A 19529-nucleotide genomic window follows, 5' to 3' on the forward strand; every position below is an offset into this window, starting at 1 on the left:
CAGTATAACCGGACCAGATGAATCGGAGCATCAACAAGCACCGCGCATCGTGTGCACAACCGTTAACAGAATTAGGAAACGTATGGAAAGACAGAGCGATCGCTGCTGCAATGTTGAGGCCGGCCAGAACGCCCGTAGTGACTGGCACCGGGCCAGATGCTGCTGAGGTTGCCTGGCCTTCCCTGCCACCATTAGATTCTTACAAGGATCACGCGGACGAAAGTTCTACGATGCGTCCTGCTGAAAAATTTCATGGAGCCAAGGTCCAGAGCATGCTTCGACAGTTATGAATACGATGCGTGATCTGCTTTCTAGTCTACGCACTCCATCAGCGTTGGCTGCGTTACAAATTATGGATAGCCTAGAGCCGCTCCTCATGGCTCTACGGTAGTTTCTCAAGATGGCGCTATCAGGAAGAACTTGTTCTTCGGAGAGTGCATCGACGATATGTTGTTATGCAGTGGAATGTGTGTAGTCTGCGTGGACGCCTTTCAGATTTTCGACAACGCATATTCAAGTATCAGTTCCATTTTGTGGTTGTTTGCGAACCCAACATTTCATCTCCCTTCCGAATATAAAGATATTGGTCACGGAAAGGCATTTCCAGAAGCCATGTTCCGTTGTGGATACGTTGTGACATGGTGTACGCTCCTGGAAGACGCTTCTGATGAATACATTTGTTTGACAGTAGGACATAAGCAGCACATGGTTTCGATCACTGGAGGCTACACACTGCGGAAAGAGAGATTTGATTGCTTACACTTGAGTTATCTCGTCCAAGTGCGCCCTGGACCACATATAATCACCGGGGACTTTAACGCCCACCACCCATTATGGGGCAGTGTTACGATGAATAGACGTGGTGAAGAACTGGCAAACTTCATGCATAATGAAGGTTTGGCTACCATTAATGTCGGTTCCCCTACATTTCTCAGAAGCGCAAAATATAGCAGCTCCTTAGGTCTTCTATTTGTGTCCAGAAGCCTTCTACCCTCAACAACTGGTACACAGATCCGGAGACACATGGTAGCGACCACACCCCTACATATATACAACTGCAATGGTTTTTTAAGCTCCTCCACCTTCGTATTCGTTGTACTCACTGGCGAGATTATCAGACATTGGTGGACAACCCTTGCTCAGAGCCATCTTCGCCGGCTGATCTAGAACGTATTGTTACCACAGCTCTTCATAAGACGACAAAATTCATACGCTTATCGGCACCTCGAAGCTCCATCGACATCGAATATAAAAACTACAAGCTGTGGTCACCAGGCCGAGAAGAAATACAGAACAAAATCTACCTCAGACCGTACTATCTGTCGCCGAGCTCAACGACATGTTGAGCTCGGCAGTTATTTCTGATTCGACGTCTTTTCGCCGTTAGCTCTCGGCTATTAGTCAAAGGCTTTCGGACTGCACCCACTTCACCTGCCTGTCTCGTGACGTCACAAAACCAAAAAAACTCACCGCGTCAAAGGGATGTATACGCGTTAAATATTCATTAATATGCTGAACAAAACTGATTTTTGGTTCTGAATAGCCACAAGCTGCCCTGTTCCGAAAGGAATAAAATATGGCTGCCACCGATCGCCTGGGCACTGGCTACTCGCACCTACCGGAAAGCACGGGTTTATTAGCGTATAATAAAGCTTTTTCCGCGACCACGTATCGTTTTGAGCAATTTCAGCCCGGTTACAACCTCGTTCTGCCAACTGTTCTTTGCTGAAGATCCATTTGAGCGTCATTCTTAAGCTTCCGTTGCATGCCGCGCCGATTTTCGACCAGCCACCGCGAGTTAAATAAGGGGAAGTGGACCAGTCACAGACGGTGGCACCACCCTCTTCGTCCGGTTATCGATTTTCAGTGCAGCGGCTCGGCCCCACCAAATCCCTCTCCACTTGAGCCTGTTCCTCGTCTCTTGTCAGCCAATTAGATACGCCAAGCCGCTCAACGTAGGCAGTGTTATTCGGTTTTGAAGCAAACCAAAGTGACTTCCTATGAGCGAGAAGAGCGTTTGATTGGCCTGTTCAGACAACCCTGCGGGTGACCGCCCGATGCTTGGGTCGGCAGTTACGTCAGGAGATTGGAATAAAAAACATTTTGGAATACTTTTACGTTATACTGTCCGAACTGTATGTCAATCAATATTATTTACTTTGTACTAGGCGAAGGTGTACGCTTTATGCAATGAAGACATAGCATTCTTGCAGCGAAATCCGAGTGCTGTACTAAAAGCAAGCGAGTGCAGCTACCCTACATTTAACTTAGTTTTTCCTCACAATTGAAATGACTATGTATGCTTGCCCTTCATACTGGCACCTTTTACATCCGTCATTCGCACACTTATATGGAGACGTGTACTTGTTTGTCATTGTCGGGCGACAGGTATCACCGCTTAACAGATGTTATCGCGCAGTGCAGGACGCGCCTGCGTGCATCGGAAGTTTCTGGAATGCTCTCGATGGTTCCATTCGCTGTATGTGACCGAACCTTTTGTAATCTGATTGCATGTGCGCGACGCTAATAATGTAGAACTTTGTGGAAGGCACGCGGGTCCCAGCGATTACTCTGAAACATTTGACGAAGGAAGCATAAAAGCCAATGGGCTTGACCCGCTGATCATATTTTCGACAATAGACAAGTGTGTAAGCCGCTATCGTTGTTCTTTGAGTGTAACCTGCTTTTGACGGCACAAGTTCGCCCAATAAAACGGTAGTTTCGTTAATCACAGTTTTGCTGCCTTCTTCACCATCATTGCTACGTGCCCATATGTTTTAGTGGAATTCACTGTGCATCTTTCCAGTCTTGCAGTTATGTTAACACATTGTGCTGGTGTGCTGCTGGTTGCACCCTAGTGCCACATTACACCTGAAGTGCATGATTTCATTAAATTACACCCTCAAATACCTTGAGTTGCATCACAGCAACATTGAAACGCTTGGCCACTTGTTGGAACTGGGTTATCCTTCTCAGCGGTATAACCAAGTTTCGTTTGACTATTTAATTTGTCATTTCAATTCATAGTCCTCAAAAACCCGATAGGCATCGCAACTTTTCTATTCATTAAGGGGCTTGTGCGCTCGAAATTTTGCGACGCACAAGGCTGGGAGTGATCTGAGTGGGCGACAGCGCTTAGTTTGTGTTGAGTTGGAGAAGGCTTGAACGTGTTTGGAAGAATGCTAGCGTCTGAGTCAATGAACTTCGACAAAGTCAAGAAAGCACTACTGCGGAGATTCAGGCTAACTGCAGAAGGATTCCGTCAGAATTTCCGGGATTGTAAACCAGAACAATCAGACTGGTAAACAGTTTGCTTGCCGCTTGATAAATTATTTTCATAGATCGATAGAAATGGCAAACACATAGATGACGTATGAAGGAGTGTGGGAGCGTATAGTAATTGAGCAGTTCTTCATATGTTGTAGCCCAAAACTCAATGTTCTTGAAGAACGCTCACTGAAACGTCTAGGTGACTTTGCTGAATCTGCTGACCAATTTCTGGAAGCGCAAGGCTTGAAGTATTTAGGTAAAAACAAAGAAGAAACGCATAAAAGAGAATATATAAACGAAGTTAGGGCAAGGCGCGGTACCTAAGGTACTTAGATGATTCCTGTGCAACCGCGCCACTCACCGTGCAGTAGATTGTCGTGTGGGAAAGAACCGACCAAAGGCGCATATAATTTTTCAGCACTGCAAGAGACGCTGACAGACAAGAGACTGCACGCTACAAAACCAAGAAAATGCGGCAGGTGTGGTTTCCATAAATGGTGGAAGGGCAACATCATCGCAAGAATCGGCCAAGAATACTCAGGATACACACGATACAGCGGAATCCATGGTCTCGGATAACAAGGACGCGTTCGAGCAGACGAGGCTATCACTGTGTCTTCTTATAGTTGACGGAGAGATCAACGGAATACGAGTCTCAGTTCTACTTCATAGTGGCACCAACACGGCCTTGGTAAGACGTAGTTTGATTCGGGAGAAAGACCAAACAGGAGAAACAGCAGCGGTTATTACGGTTGACAGCACGATTAGGCATTTACCTCAGGCCAGAATTCAAGTGTCTACTCCCTATTACTGCGGATCGCTGGTAGTCAAGTGCGTACGTAAATCACTATATGACTTAATATTGGGCAATCTACCGGGGGAAGAAGTGTGCATGACCAGGCACGAAAGGAAGAGCATCCGCACCAACACGGGAAAAGTGAAAGAAAAACAACAGGATAACGATACTAATTTGGCAACATAAAAAATAAAGGCTACGGAGGATAGTTCAGCAGTATTGTTGGCGGTAGCTACACGATTGAGGGCACTGCAGGTACCTACAATCGAAGTACTTTCGGTAATGCCAACAGAATTTCTAGAAATGCGAAGAAAAGATGATTCCATACAAGCCTGCTTTGAGAAAGAAGGAGAGTAAAACAAAGACAAATAAAAGAGGGAGAACCGTTTTCAAATTACAGAGGAAAAATGAATTGTACAGAAGATGCAAGTCTACTTCGGGCAGAGAAGGGATGCAGTTAGTGGTCCCTAAATTACTACGACAGATGATCTTGAATTTGGAGCACAACAACATCATGGCAGGACACCAAGGGTCAAAAAGAACGGTGGCTGATATCACAGAAGAATTTTTCTGGCTAGGACTACAAAGCGAAGTAAAGAGATATGTGAAACCCTATGAAATTTGCCAGCTGACGCAACCAAATGGGCGACTGAATGGAGTTCCACTGGGGACTATGCCAACCATTGATATGCCATTTGATGGAGTAGCAACAGACATCGTAGCACCTATAAAGCGCATATCAGCAAAAGCAAACCTCTATGCTCTCACAATGGTCGATATGGCGACAAGATATCCAGAAGCCAGTGCCTTAAGAGACATAGATTCAATTTGGGCTGCCCAGGCCCTAATAGAAATGTTCTCTCCGTATCGTCTTCCAGAAGAACTTCTTGGTGACCGGGGATCCAACTTCACATCTGACCTAATGAAACAGTTCCACAGGTTCCTCTCGATAAAGCCCACAACACGCTATCATCCTCTGGCGAACGGCCTTCTGGATGGATGTAATGGCACATTGCAGAACATAACGAAGATGTGTCAATAAAGACCTAAGAATTGCGCCCGTTACCTACCAGCATTACTGTTTGCATACAGAGAAGTGCCACAAGCGAACCTCAATTTTTTACCGTTTGAGATGCTGTATGGACGCACCGTTAGAGGTCCGTTAAGTATACTCAAGGAGGTATGTGCAAATAAAGGACTCGACACTGCAGTCAAAATGACATGCACCTACGTGATGGAACTTCGAGAGAAGCCGGAAGAAACGTGCAAGTTAGCACATCACAGTTTCGACGAAGCCAAGAAACGCTATAAGACTTATTATAACAAGAAGGCAGTGACACGACGCCTCAATCCAGGATGCAAAGCACTTACCGTTCTACCCAGTGATGGAAACAAACTGTTAATGCAGTGGAAGGGACCATTTGTGGTAACTCAGAAAAGAAAGGTGATTGATTACGAGCTCCTGGTGAATGATTCTAAAGAGCATTTCACATCAACACATTAAAGAAATATGAAGAGAGACATAATTCGCAAGAAGCCGAAGTTGTCAACACGGTAGTCACAGCAGAGAAATACGACTTGGAATACACACCTACAACTACAAAAAAAAAAAACCATGGGCAGTCAATAATCCATGTCTGGATGGAGAAGAAGCAGCACAGTTAAAATCATTATTAGAAAAGCATGAAGAATTATTCTACGACCTACCAAGAAGAACGAATGTTATTCAGTGCCAGTTAGATTGCGCCACGGACGCACCAGTGTACGTCACACAATACCCTTTGCCACTCGCGGTTCAATAGTCCATTGACAAGGAAGTTGACGAGATGTTACGTCAAGGCATCATTGAGAGGTGAGCTTACAACGCACCTCTGGTCGTTGTAAAGAAAACAGATAGCTCTAATAGGCTTTGTGTAGACTTTAGGAGGTTAAGCAGCGTATTAGCGTCTAGTTCTAAGCCAATACCCAAGAGTGGACGTTGTTTTTGCAATGGTGGCAAGAAAAAAGTTATTTTCAAAGCTTGACTTAGCGAAGGCGTACTGGCAAATACCCATGGAGGGGACATGCAAAGAAAAAACGACATTTTCAAGTACGAATGGGCTATTTAACTTTAATTACATGCCATTTGAACTGAAGACAGCCGCTGCAGTATTTACGAAACTCATGACAAGAGTACTTCGACATCTAAGAAATGTGGAACAATATATTGACGATATTTTGGTGGCGACCGACACTTGGAAAGGGCACCTGGAAGCATCAGTAGAATTATTTTATAGGTTCCAGGAAGCCAAACTGACCATCATGCCAACGAAGTCTGAATTTGGTTTTACGCGGTCTAATTATTGGGCCACAAGTTAGACATGGGACGCATATCGACGAAGAGTGAAATACTAGAGAAGATTCAAGAAGCAAGCCCACCAAAGTACAAGAAAGAAGTGCAGTCTTTTCTGGGATTGACGGGCTTCTATAGGGACTTCATTCCACGCTATGCGGAGGCTGCTAAACCTCTGGTGCAATCAACAAAGAAAGGTGCAAGCCATACAGTGAAATAGAGAAAAGTGCACGAGGACGCATTTGAAGCACTCAAGCAGCACATGGCCAATCCTACCATTTTGTTGGCGCCCGACTTAAAAAGCGAGTTTGTTTTGCGCACAGGTGCATAAAGAAAGCGCTTGGGGCGGCGTTACTAAAAGCAAAAGACAATACGCTATATCCCGTATTCTATGCAAGCACTGATTGCTTGAAAGGGAAAGGTACTGATCAACCGTGGAAAAATAATGTTTGGCTCTTGTATGGGCAGTCAAACGGTTTCCTATATGTCTGTATGGAAAACATTTTAGGGTGCAGGCACATCACCAAACCCTTGAGTTCTTAAACAAAGCAAAGTTGACTAATTACAGAGTGATCACATGGAGTCCTATGTTTAAGAATATAGCTTCCATGGAGAATACATCAAGGGAAGAGAAAATGGTGAAGCATATTTTATGAGTAGAACTTCATAGTTCATTGTGTGTAAGTGTTATACCAGTTTACTCTAGCAGTATTGTGATATAGGAATGTTCTACAATGACTTTTTTGTGAGCAATAGTGAACTGGATGATGCGTTCAGTGAAATGAATAAGTGAAGTGAAGTGGTGGGGAAGTCAGCCAGTGGTGTATATTGCAAAAATGGTGGAAGACATCAAGTGTTAATGTTCGACCGACATATGAAGACAGCGGAAACATCTAATACAAGAAAAAAGAAGCAGTTTTTCACAGGGAAAAACTCTTAAAGCTGGGCATATGTCATGAGCCAATAAAGAAAAAAAAGAAGAAAGAGCAGAAGATAAGAAGGGGACCAGAAAGCACGATGAGAGGGTGGAAGAAATAAACAAACAAGACAGAAGTTAGAAAATAAGAGCGTCCGAATAAAAAGAATACAACATATGAAGCAAGCAGAAGTGCAGAAGTGCGCGCGAAGCTACGTGGCCATCGAGAAAAAGAGACGTAGCCAAAGAGAGCGGCCCAGCTGCGCTCTGGAACGACGAGGGGCAGAGGGAGCTGGAGGCCGGAAAGGGCGAGCGGAGCGCGGAGACGGCGGCAACCCAGTAGAAGCGGCTCTTCAGCGGCCGCCACTCGAGCGGGCGCTCCACCGAATAACGCACAGTGACACGCTGACGGAGCCGTTTCATGAACTTCCTGCGGCTACGATTCGCAGGCCAGAGAAGTCGACCGGGCGATCCAGGCGCCTCGGTCATCCCACTGCCATGACTTCCTGAACCGGTCAAGCGTAGGCTGAACGTTGGACGCAGCGACGTCAAGTCCATGACGCATGGGCGGGCCCAACGATGATTCGTCAGAAGCAGCGACAACTAGGTGACGCGGCTACGTTCATGGACTTGATGTCGATATTGGGAACGTCATAACACGTCATGCGTAAGGACTTCAGACAACATTCTCAATTAGCTCGCTTTGTGGATAGCTTGTCGTGTGTTAAATTTCTTGCTATTGGGTTTCTAAGGCGTGCTTTCTTGATATATGTATTTTTCTGAGCGTCACGGCCCATAAAGGCTTTTGCTAACTCAAACCTACCTCGCATCGTGTTTATCACCATGACAGCACTTTGACGCTGTTGCACATGAGGGAGAAAGTGCCACTAGCCACTTTTTCTTTTTTTTGAAGTGTGGTCCTGCTGCAGGAAGAAAGCCCAGCGAGGAAGGTCGACCCTGATTAGAAACATGTTTCCACATATTCTGGCTTTGTGCGCGGCCCTAATTTGTGGTGGCATATGCATAAAGCGAAAAAAAACAACACTCAAAATCCAAAATAGGGTATCCGCAGCTAAAGGACACACCTACTGGAATTGTCAATTAATGCAAGATTTCAATATAATCCGAAAGGGAATTACCAGAGTTAAAGGTGCTAAAAGGTGAGTTATTGCCGCAGATGTGTGTTGAATTGCAGAGGCAAGTCGAGCAGATCTTGCACAAGTTTTTATGAGCTTGTAAACATTAAAAATACTCAGTTTTAACAGCTCCAGAAAAAACACACGGACAAGGAAGAGCACAGGACCAGACAGAAATATAAGTGCCAAATTGCCGAAAAACAATATAATTAGAAAATTGCACATGTTTAAAGCATTTAAGGTGTTTTTTCTTATAATGAATTTTTCTGCAAAATATTTTCGTAGCAAATTGGTAGAAATGTTGCAAATTTTTCAGATTTACCTTTCGCGGTCAGGCTCAATTGTCTAATTTGTAGTCATTTCAGTGAGGAACAATTTTGCACAGAGGGCCACCACACAAAAATGTGCTCAGGTAAACAAATGCATCTTAAGCGATTTCTTTATTTACCTATTCCTAAGGCTAGAAACAATACTTGCGCACTTTAATGTCGGGCTGAAAGCACTCTCCTGGGTGAAGAAGATGATTTGCACTGCAGGTACGTAGGGTCCACATAGTAGCTGTTTTCTAAAGCAGTCTCATCCAAGGACATTTTCTGACCCTCTCAAGGCGAATTATATTCAATCGTGGCTATAAAATCATCTTCTGATTCACTGAACTTATGCGGATTTCACCCGTAAGACATGCATGCAGAAAACGCCACCGCGGCTGTTGGCGCTTCGCGCCAAATATCGCATTAATATCTCTTCAAGCACGAAGGAAGGAAGAAGAAAACTGCTGTCCTTGTCTGGAGTGATTCAGAAGTGTAATTGCACTTGAACCTCAATTTAACGAAGTCGATAAAATTGGTCATTTGTTTCATTATTGAAAGTTTGGGTAAATTCGTTTTTTATGCAAATAACTACAGCCGCCGATATATTTTTCTTACATGGAAGGGGCAGCAAAAGTTTCTGAATTATTGGGCAATCAAAAACAGCTAGCTTGTATCAGGCAAACATTTATTTAGTGTGGCAGTGGTCCAGAGGGCTGCTCTGCAACAGTAGGATCAGTGCACTCACTGCTTTCAGTCGAGCCCCCAGAAGACACCTTATAAAGGAGCCTTCAGTTCATTATTTTGTTTATTACTCAAGAGCATGGATAAAATTATTGCAGTGAACATTGTGGTGTGCATATTAGGACACTTGTAACATGTAACCAGGGGTGCTATGCAGGATGTGCCGAGTTTCTCATTCACCCGAGTTTTACCCGAGTTTGCTCGACGGCAGTCAGTGAACGGAGATAGCGCGCAACGCTCAAAAGCTAAAGGCAAAAAAATATGTAGACAAAAAGCCGCATATGACAACAGGTTCGCACCCTGCACTGCACGCTGCTTCCACGTTTCAAGCGCAGAAGTCTGCACAACGAAACGCGCCAGCGCCGCCTATTGTTATCAACGGATTATCGCAACTTAGCAATACCGTGACTGTCCCACTGTCTCCCTGCACACTTGCCGTGAGCCGCTTGCCACGCCTGTCCCGGGCGCGTCAAGGGCGTGCCTCCTCTTTCGGGCACTATCTTTCTATCCTCCATCGAATGCGAACAGGGTAGATGCGGTACATTTTTGCACCTATACTTTCACTCAAACGAATACGTTAAAATGCAACAAATAAAATACCAAACACTTTTATTTCTTTAAGTATCTGTTTTTCGTTTTGAATGCTAGAAATTTCTGATGACAAACAGAGATCGAGCAAATTATTAAATTTTGCACTTCTTGCCGCGAGTGGCAACAGTGAGGCGAAAGCTTAGAAGCGGATACATTGAAAAGGGTCGCATGCACGAAGGAGTTCACACGGTGAGAACCTAGGGGCGCTGCAGTGCTATTCTCAATAGGGTGCCTCGATGCCAGCGTCGCCGTTCAGGGTGGAGACAACCTCAATGGCGCCACGATATTGAAGCAAACGGGATCGGCTGCGCTAGCGTTCGTATCGGCGCCGTTCACGCTCTCGGCGCGCTTCGAGCGCTTTGATTTGAACAATCTTTTTATCAATATTGCACTGCGCATCTTTTTACTCATAATAGCCATTTTAACATCCGAGGGTCGAAGACGTAATTCTACGAATTAATTTTCGGGCCCCGAGTGTTCGAGGTTGAACAATTAGTGTGCCGTCAGTTTCCTATCATTTTAAACAGGCTATCATTTTAAAGATCCGTTGCCCAGCAGGTGCTACCGCTCCGTGCGAGTGGAAGCAATTGTTTTTTTCTTTTTCTACGTGGTTTTTGGTTTTCAAAGTTTTCAATGTTTCAATGCTTCTGTGGCGCGAGCTGTTTCCGTTTGTATTGCTCGCAAAGACAACCTGTCTGCTTTTTAATCTTTCAAAGTGTAACTGCGAGTTCCTCGTCTGTTTATTGCCCACAGGGGTGCAATTACATCTGTTTACAGGCTGGCGCTGGCACATACAAACGATGCCGCGTATACCAACGTTGCCACTGCGCATGCGTTTTCTTTCACGAGGCCCACGAAAACTGATTGCACCTCAATGGCGGTAGGATTGTGATGTGTGGTGCGCGACATGGTGCGGTGATCGGGACGGTCAGGAGCAGACGACAAGGAGTGCGCGCGCCGAGGCAAATTCCGTGCTGGAAGGAGGAAAACGACAACGCCGAAGAGCGTCCGGCACGTCAACGCGCGGCGCAAGAAAAACGACTAAAAGAAGGAAAGCAAACCAATTAGGAAAGATAACGGGGCGTCAGGCAACCAATCGGAGAATGCCTAATCGGGCAGAGAGAAGTAAAAGCGTGGTGCGCTGGCAAAAGGAGGATACGCCGGGAGAGTTCGAGGAAGCGACGCCAGGAGGAGGTCAACCACCGGACCGGGAGTTGAAGACGGGCCATAGACGGGCCGTCGGGTTCCGGACCCGAGCCACCAGGACTTCACCCGACCGGGGCCTCCTGCCAACCCGTTCCTGTGCGTCGCCCGTCTACCCGAGCGTGCCGTTAGCTCCTCAAGGCCGGTGAGCTTCTGCGCGCGTGGGCAGGACGAGAACAGTCGGGCCCGAGTTCTACGCCAGCTGCCCGGCCAGAACGCCGCCGCCGTCTGCTCGTGCCACCAAGCCGCCTGCTTTACCTCTCCAAGCCAGAGCTGGCGCGCTCCGGTCGCCCGGTCAGTCAACTTACATCACGACCTTTGGTGAGACCGGCGCAACTCCTTTCGCCAACTTGTCGCCGCGTCTCCGCATCGAGACTGTTATGCGTCCCTGCCGTCGTGGCAAGCCCGGACTCGCGCACTAGTTAGCTCCACACTAGCCCCAAATGTGTCTTACCACCGTAATGTCTATTTCAGTGTTTATTTTATTTTTTCTATTTCTTTCTATCATTTATTTTAAGCCTTTTTTAGTTCCATTAAAAGTTTGTGTGTGCGTTCGTAACTAACGGCTTTGTCCTCAATTGTTTTCTCGGAGGCTCCGCCGAAGAGAACCGTTAAAACCTTCGAGTACACGAACCGTTGTCCCCATATTTGGGCATCACAAGGATAAATAACTACTGCGAGTTTTCCACTCGTTTCATTTTTCTGACAGGCGCACAACCACCGAGCGTTCTTTCTTGCGCTCATATGCAGGCTTCGCTTGCCCTCTGGACATGCACACCGGTTGTTCTGCGACGATTCCTCCGTTTGTGAAGCGCATTTCTGGATATATTTTTCATTGTATTTATTTTATTCATGCCCATCTGTGCTCATTTATAAACCATGCTTATACACGTACACTAAAAAGGGTGAATTTGACGTCATTAAATAACTGCAGTAACTCTTTTCTAACAGTTTTAAATCCGAAATAAAAGTAACAGACATTGAAAATTTATGTTTTGTGAAAAGCTCGACCAGAAAAGGTTTAGTAAAAAGCTATTTTGACGATGCCTGTGCATACAATTCCTATTTTGCGTGCAAAATTTGGTGGTGATGGGCTAGGCTGTAGAAAATAACGGCTCCCTAAAGGTTGAGCTTCATTAGTACTGCAGAAAAATATGTAACCTAGCTTGTCGACCTAACCCCTTACAGACAGCAAAGGCAACAAAACAAAAAAACAGTGCAAATTATTTATTTAATGTCAAGTGCAGTCGATCATGAAAAAACGCAACCTACAATACAAGTAAGCAAGACAGAGGGGCGCACAGCACACGCCAAGAAATGTCTGCACAAAGGTTGATTAAATGGAAGACAAAGTCTCTCAGCTTCTCTCCATTGACAAAAGCACCTGTGTAGTGATAAGCAATCACCTGCTTCCAGCGGGTGTTTAGGCCCCCAACCATAAAGACGAGTACATGGTTTGCTGCTCGGTCGGTTTCAGGGAGCGTCACCTTGCCGAGGAAGCCGCCACCACTGCGGTCTAGCTCGACGCCCTTGCGCATCTCCATTTCATCGAGAAATATGACGCCGTCTTTTCCGATGGTTGACATTGCGGCCACTTTCCCTTTCATCATATTTACTATATGAATCAAAACGCCGGGCTTAAATGACAGGTGCTGCAGTCGTCTGCAAAGTGTTCTTCGGGAGGGAAGAGGATTGCCCTGTTCTAAAAGTAAGTCATAGCCTGCAGAGCCACAAGCAAATTTGAGTTGCAGCGCTTTCTTTATGGTTTCTGCACTCCATGCACTACCTTTCCGGCTCTTTCTCTTCAAGGAAGCCTTCTGGTCCTCGTTCAAGAAATCCAGATTTTTGGTCAGCGCTGAGAGATATTTTTCTAACCGCTTTGTTTTCCTGGCAGCAGTCTTCAACTTCCTTTTGACGTCGACAAGTTTTCATGCAAACCTGTGTTTTTCTTTTTCGCATCTTGCAGAGCCTTTCGTAGCTCACATACAGAGAGCGAGGAAATATCTTCATTGCTCTCATGCTCGACTGCATTTTCTTCGAAAGAAGAGGTACTATCTCGACTCAGTTCTGCGGAGTCTTCTTGGTCAGCGTCTGCAGCAACTGTTGAGGAGGAGCTCGTGCCTTCCTCGCCAGCAGGTCCACATTCGGCAGTCCGTCTCATAGGGAGTTTCCTTCGCTTAGGTTGAGCTGAATGAATAATAACAATAAAAAAGATATGTCTCAATGCTTATTGAAATAACTGCAAATCGCGGAAATAATACGCTCCACTACAATTATTACTCACGTCTGAAGTCGAACAGCGTGGGCAGAGCTGTAGACTTTAACAGGCGGCGTCCATCCTGTCGATTTCTATCAAACTGGTCTTCTTCAATGTGGAGCTAAAAAAATAAATAAAACACCAAATGTGATTATTCACGTTTGTTTGGACTGATACAAAAATACTTGTAAAATATAACCTGGTATTTAATGTGCTTAATAGAAAATGTTCATAAAAAATGTTGCTGTATTACCGAACCTCGCACGTTTCCAAACAACGCGCAGGCTACGACGGACGCCGAGCCAGAAAACTCAGGAAAAATTTGACCCATAATGTGCGTTAGCTGCACGTTTACATGAGTACATCCTGCTTAGGTATTTAGCTCCGTCACAGAATCGTAACCACGATCGGGAATCAACATGCAGCGATAAGGTCTGCTTACGAACAGCGTAATGCAAATATGCCCGCGATCATAACATCGGCTACGCCGCTTTCGAATAGCACAATGCAATTATATATCAATAAAAAAAATCCTCTATGCACTTTGACATGAGAGCCGCAATTATTTACTGAGATCTCAAAGAAAACCGCTGGGCTTCGAGTGGCACCAGCACAACAGCCCCACTCTCCAGACGAAGCAGTGTGTGCCTTCAGTAGCAAATAACGAGCACTTAACTTTCGGTTCGTCTATTTTAGCTCAACTTAAAAGTAACTCTGCTGTCTAAACAACAGCGACGCGAACTTTGCAAAAGAGACACCAGTGCTTCCTGTGAAAATATAAAACAGGTGTGCGACGTTACAATCTTTCGCTAGTGTTATATATTCCGCGAATAAAAATCACCCTCGTCCGACTCTATAATCAGGGCACTACTCGCGTAGATAAACTAAGTTCAAAACGAAAAACACGCTCGCGCCCGTACGTATGCGCATACCTATACGCTTCCTATGCAGCAGCGCGTACACGAGTTTGCTTTAATTGCAAAATACGGATCGATAAGACTTAACTGTTTTGCAACCCACCTCGCAGATACATGAGCTGTCAGTAGCGTTCCAGCGATCCCGCTTTACTTGAGCTTCCCATTTCTTTCTTCACTCCGAGTCCCGGGGGAAGCGAAAACAACGCAGGCCTTTACGTGTTGATCCGGAGCACATTGGCACACAACAGCCCGTCATGATGACTCAGTGGACTTAACAAGCTTGTCAGTCATGCAGTCGAACACTGTCAAACAAGTTGAACCACCAGCGAGTGCCTCGAACAACGCAAGCTCCGCTGTTAGCACCGATCAACTGCGCCCACTCTGACCGCACGCCGTGATTAAAATGGCGTCGCAGCGAGAAAGAGGCGGCATGGGGTTGGTCAAAAGATGGCACCACCCTGAACGGTGGCGCTGGCATCGAGGCACCCTAATTTTCAATATAGTCAGTTGTGACCCATCACGGAGGAAGGAAACTCAGGAGAGGCCCTGACGTCACTCTTTGTGAAGCTAAAGTGAAGCCGGAAGTGGGCGTTGCTCACGGCGTTCCTCCGCCTATCGGGCCAGCTCTCCTCTCTTGTTTACATTTCTCGCGAAACCACGCCGTGCTGCGCGCAACCGTGGTGCTCGGACACGCGCGCTCCGCAGCAATACTAAACAATCGTTAGCACGTTAGCGCGAATCCGCCAAAGAGGGCAATATTTCCGTCGCCCGTTGCCATAGCCGTGGTGCGGTACATTGCGTACAGCGTTGCATGCGCGTTCATTTCACGAACTTTAGTTCCTCGTGTCCAACCTGGCCACAGCAAAATCCGAGGGAGCGCGGTCCAGCTAACGCAGCGTACCAAAACACGGAGACAAACGCGAACCTGCCTGCACAGCGCCTTTGCCAGGGTACGAAACCTACGGAGCAACACGTGTGAGCGCACAGAACGAAAACAAAGCCGCCATTGTGGCCCGAAAGGCGTGGCCGCCACGGCAAAGAAATAAAAAATCAGCAAAAAAGAGGAGAACCTACTACGTCATTTCCTCCACACTTTTCTCCTAGCGCGCGGAGGGGGTAGGGCCTCTCCTCAGTTTCCTTCCTCCATGTGACCCATGGAGGGTCATGACCACTCTTTCTCTATTAGGGGAATAGAAATGGAGCGCCGCGGAACCCCTGTTCACCGCAGGCGCTTCACTAGGCTATTAAGGCCCCCACTTTACGAACTAAAAACGACACATTAGTCATAGATACTGTAGCAACGGCTGTCGCTGCAAAATGGCGGTACGTTATTTTAAGGTCCGTAGTGACGTAGTTCATTGAAAATGTACCAGTTTATCTTTGTGCGCTAAGCCTCTTAGAAACATTCCGAAGAAGTGCGTGCTTCCCAGCGACACAATTCATCGGTTGTCATCGCTTGCCCAGTGAAGGTGCCTCTGAGCGCATGTGCGCAGTATTTGAGTGTGTTGTGCAGTTCAAGGTGCTTGCGGATTACCTCTGCTGGAGCCAGCAGCGATCCCAGATAGATATCGTAACGACACCGCAGCAATCGCATTTTGGCATGTGAGGGCTCTTGTGTGCAGTTATAAAATGTGACTTCGTACGGAGCAAGGTGTTGGAACTGTTGAGTGTGCAGTGCTTGTGATGAAGAAATGCCATTGCACTGGGTCTAGAAGAGCGAGCGATTCTCGGACGCTGATCGTATTTACGACGCCGAAGCTGTGGCTCCCATACATCACCGATGACAGAGCAGCCATCTCAAACGATTGCTGCGATACGCACTCCTCAGCACCGTCGTCTCCCTCAGCCCATCAACGCCTTGCAAGCAGCTACAGTGACGTGCCGATAATTACTTACTGTGCGCTACGTCGCTACAATGCAGGCAATGAAACCGTGTTGTGGGGCTCAACTCAGTCCGAGAAGATATATGCATAAGCCAGCGACTGTCAACGCTTTGTTTTTGATAGTGGTTCTCAGTACATCACCAATGACAGTGCGTTGTGCGTGTTTTATGTCGGCGGTCAAGATTGTTGATGCCTCTCAGCTCGACAAAGCGTCGCTGTTGCCGAAAGTTGGGCGTGGCCCAACCGTGGTGGGTGCGCGCACAAGAGTTACATGCCTCGCGCTGGGCGTGACCTCTGGCTTTGATTGACTCGTACATCGCGAAACCCCCTCCGCGTTCGGCGGCAGCAGCAGCCTGTTTCATTGCATCCAGCGGCAGCAAGCGTCAGTATGACCGTCTGGACCCGTTCATCTACATGACCGACGAGGAGTTTCAGCGTTGTTTTCGACTGTCGAAGACATCAGTGCGCTGGCTGTGTGACGAGCTAGGCGAAGACTCGTTTGCGAAGACAGAGTGGCGGGCTTCATTCGCTAACCTTCGTAGAGCATGTCCTCTACGCCCTCCGTTCCTACGGGAGGAAGCGTCGGCGCCGAGCGTTACATTGGACGTCATCAAACTACCGTTAGCCGCTGTGTAAGAGATGTGTCTGACGCGCTTATTGATGCGGCTGTGCGTAAACGGTGGCTAGCTTTCCCGCAAACTGCGGCTGAGCAGGCATATATAAAAGAACGCTTCCTACTTCGCGGGAACATTCGAACGTAGTCGGGCGTGTCGATGGAACGTACAAAGGAATTAAGATGCCTTCAATGTCAGCGTTACTGAGCTTAGCATTGAAGCAATGTCCAGACATGCCATATTGCCAAATTTGTCACTTCTGTGTAGCCTACTTAAATGTTGTGTTACCGACATCTCACATGCGGCTGCCATGGTACTGACTTTTTCGCTGGTTGCTGACTTTTTGCCGATTGTTCTACTTGTCTGTCAGGGTGCCTTCCAAATGGCTCACTTTCATGGGAAAGAGGTTAATTAAGTATAAATAGAGGAATGGATATCACAAACTGTGTCAAGTAACCTATGAATGCCAATATCATAAAAAACTTTGGGTTCTTCATTGGTGAAGTTACTTAATATGCATAATGCTGAATTTTGGCCATGCGTCATCTATTGCCGCACTATGAAAGAGCGTGACATTGCACAATTTGTCGCAGCGCGACATGTGGATGTTGCGCCAAGCCGGTTGTGCCTATGTATTTGTGGCGAAACGAAAATGCATTGAGAATCTTAGTGTGCTGGCTTGCATGAAGAAAATATTTCAGATTGTTTTCTCTGTTCACTGTTTATGCATGTGCCAGAGGTTCAGTGTATATTTTGGGGGGGGAGGGGGCAGCGTTATTTTGGATGGACAAATCACATATTTTTGTCTCACAATGGGGCTCTAATTCTTAAGCAGTAGAACAATGCAGATCCAATGCTCTGCAGAACTCGGTGTGCGTGAAGATGTCATGAATCATCAAGCCAAAATTAAATATCGGGAGAAATGTGGTGCAGATGCCAATGAAAAGTGGGTCTCTTTAACCTGCCAAGATAAAGATAGAAATTGCAGAGCAAATAGACCTTTTGTACAGCTTTAGAGCAATCATTACACAAAACCTGATATGCTCAAACGAGTAAGAGCTTGCCGCAATGTCAAAGTAGGATGAGCGACATGCAGCATATTTTGGCATTGAACATCTCTTGTAACCACTATTTTTATTGTAAGCCTCGCTGTCACACCTTTACCTCCGGCACTCCCTTTACTGAAACGGGGCACTGTCTTTCCATTTGTGTCATGATAATGATGGTAACGGCAGCACTAAGGCTGGTTAATGCTTGCCCCTTTGATTCCTGTGAGTTTAGTGGTAAAGAATATGGCACGTGCATATACCTGTGCTGCAAAATTTAACACTTGTGATTTTTTGGAGAGCTAATTTGCGATGAGACATTTCAAAGATGTACGTCATTGTGGCCTAATAGGTACAGACAGCATTGGTGAGGTTGAAGACTGGGTGTATTGGTATAGAAGCTTGAAGTTGAACTGCACAACAATTCGACGGGACACAAAGAGAAAAACACATAGCAGAACGCTCTGCTGTTTGTGTTACACTTCTTTGTGTGCCGTATAATTGTTGCGCGATCCAACTTCAAATAGAGCATTGGGCTTCTTTGGTGCAGGACCGAGGAAGTGTGAGCTACTCGACAACATGCCAGTGCCTTGCCACACAATTATGGAAGTCTGAACGTTTGAAAACAAAGCTTTGCTTTCAAATCTGCTCATGTAATACAAGCACTGATTGAAATAACCGTCATAAAAAAATAATGGTGAAATCAATGGCCTTTGAAAAGTGTAATTTGTATATTGACACTGTTGACATAATAGGCGCCATACCGGCTTCAACAATTGTACTGGACGGAGCAGTTTGTTTCTTATGTGAACCAGAAGCTTCCATTACATGCTGTGCAGATAACCAAGCTCAGTTTGTTTTGACGTGGTACGCAACATTTACTGTAATCTGTTTTTGATTCTAAAGTGCCAAGCACCACCTTATTTTCAAGGTCGTCATGGGAATATTTAGCGAGACCTTTTCACAGCGCCTCATAATGGAAGTGTGGCCAGCCAGCTTTGCTTGGATGCCTTAATAGATTTCTGATCATTGTGTGCTCTCAAGTTGCTAAAGTTTATGCAACTGGTGCAGGGCATTACGTGATGCTATAGTCGGATGCATCTTTAGGAGGCTGCGGAATCTGCGCTTTAAATGCAGGTGAACACAAGCTGGCACCAATGGGCACGCACTCTAGACTGACGTCGTGCCGCCTGACGCACTAACACGCGCTCGTTGGAGAGGGACTATTTCTTTAGACGTGGAGGCAATAAGCTGCTGCGCTTTGTTCATCTGGGTGGGGCCTCTCTTGTTCTCTGAAGTAGTATCCCACTGTACAGGGTGCCGCTTTTCATACAACACAAAAGTGCAAAGTGTACAATTATTTGGCCTATAAAATGGATACATTGGAAGTGAGCTATGCAAGGGCTTAAGCTGTGGTAAAATTAGTGCATGCAAATATAAGACATTGTTAAAGAATTCGTAGAATCGAACATGCATGCAATGGCACGTTTGAATAGGTGGGTGTTGCAGTCATATG

The sequence above is a fragment of the Dermacentor andersoni genome, chromosome 3 (assembly GCF_023375885.2).
Source record: "Dermacentor andersoni chromosome 3, qqDerAnde1_hic_scaffold, whole genome shotgun sequence".
Lineage (NCBI taxonomy): Eukaryota > Metazoa > Arthropoda > Arachnida > Ixodida > Ixodidae > Dermacentor > Dermacentor andersoni.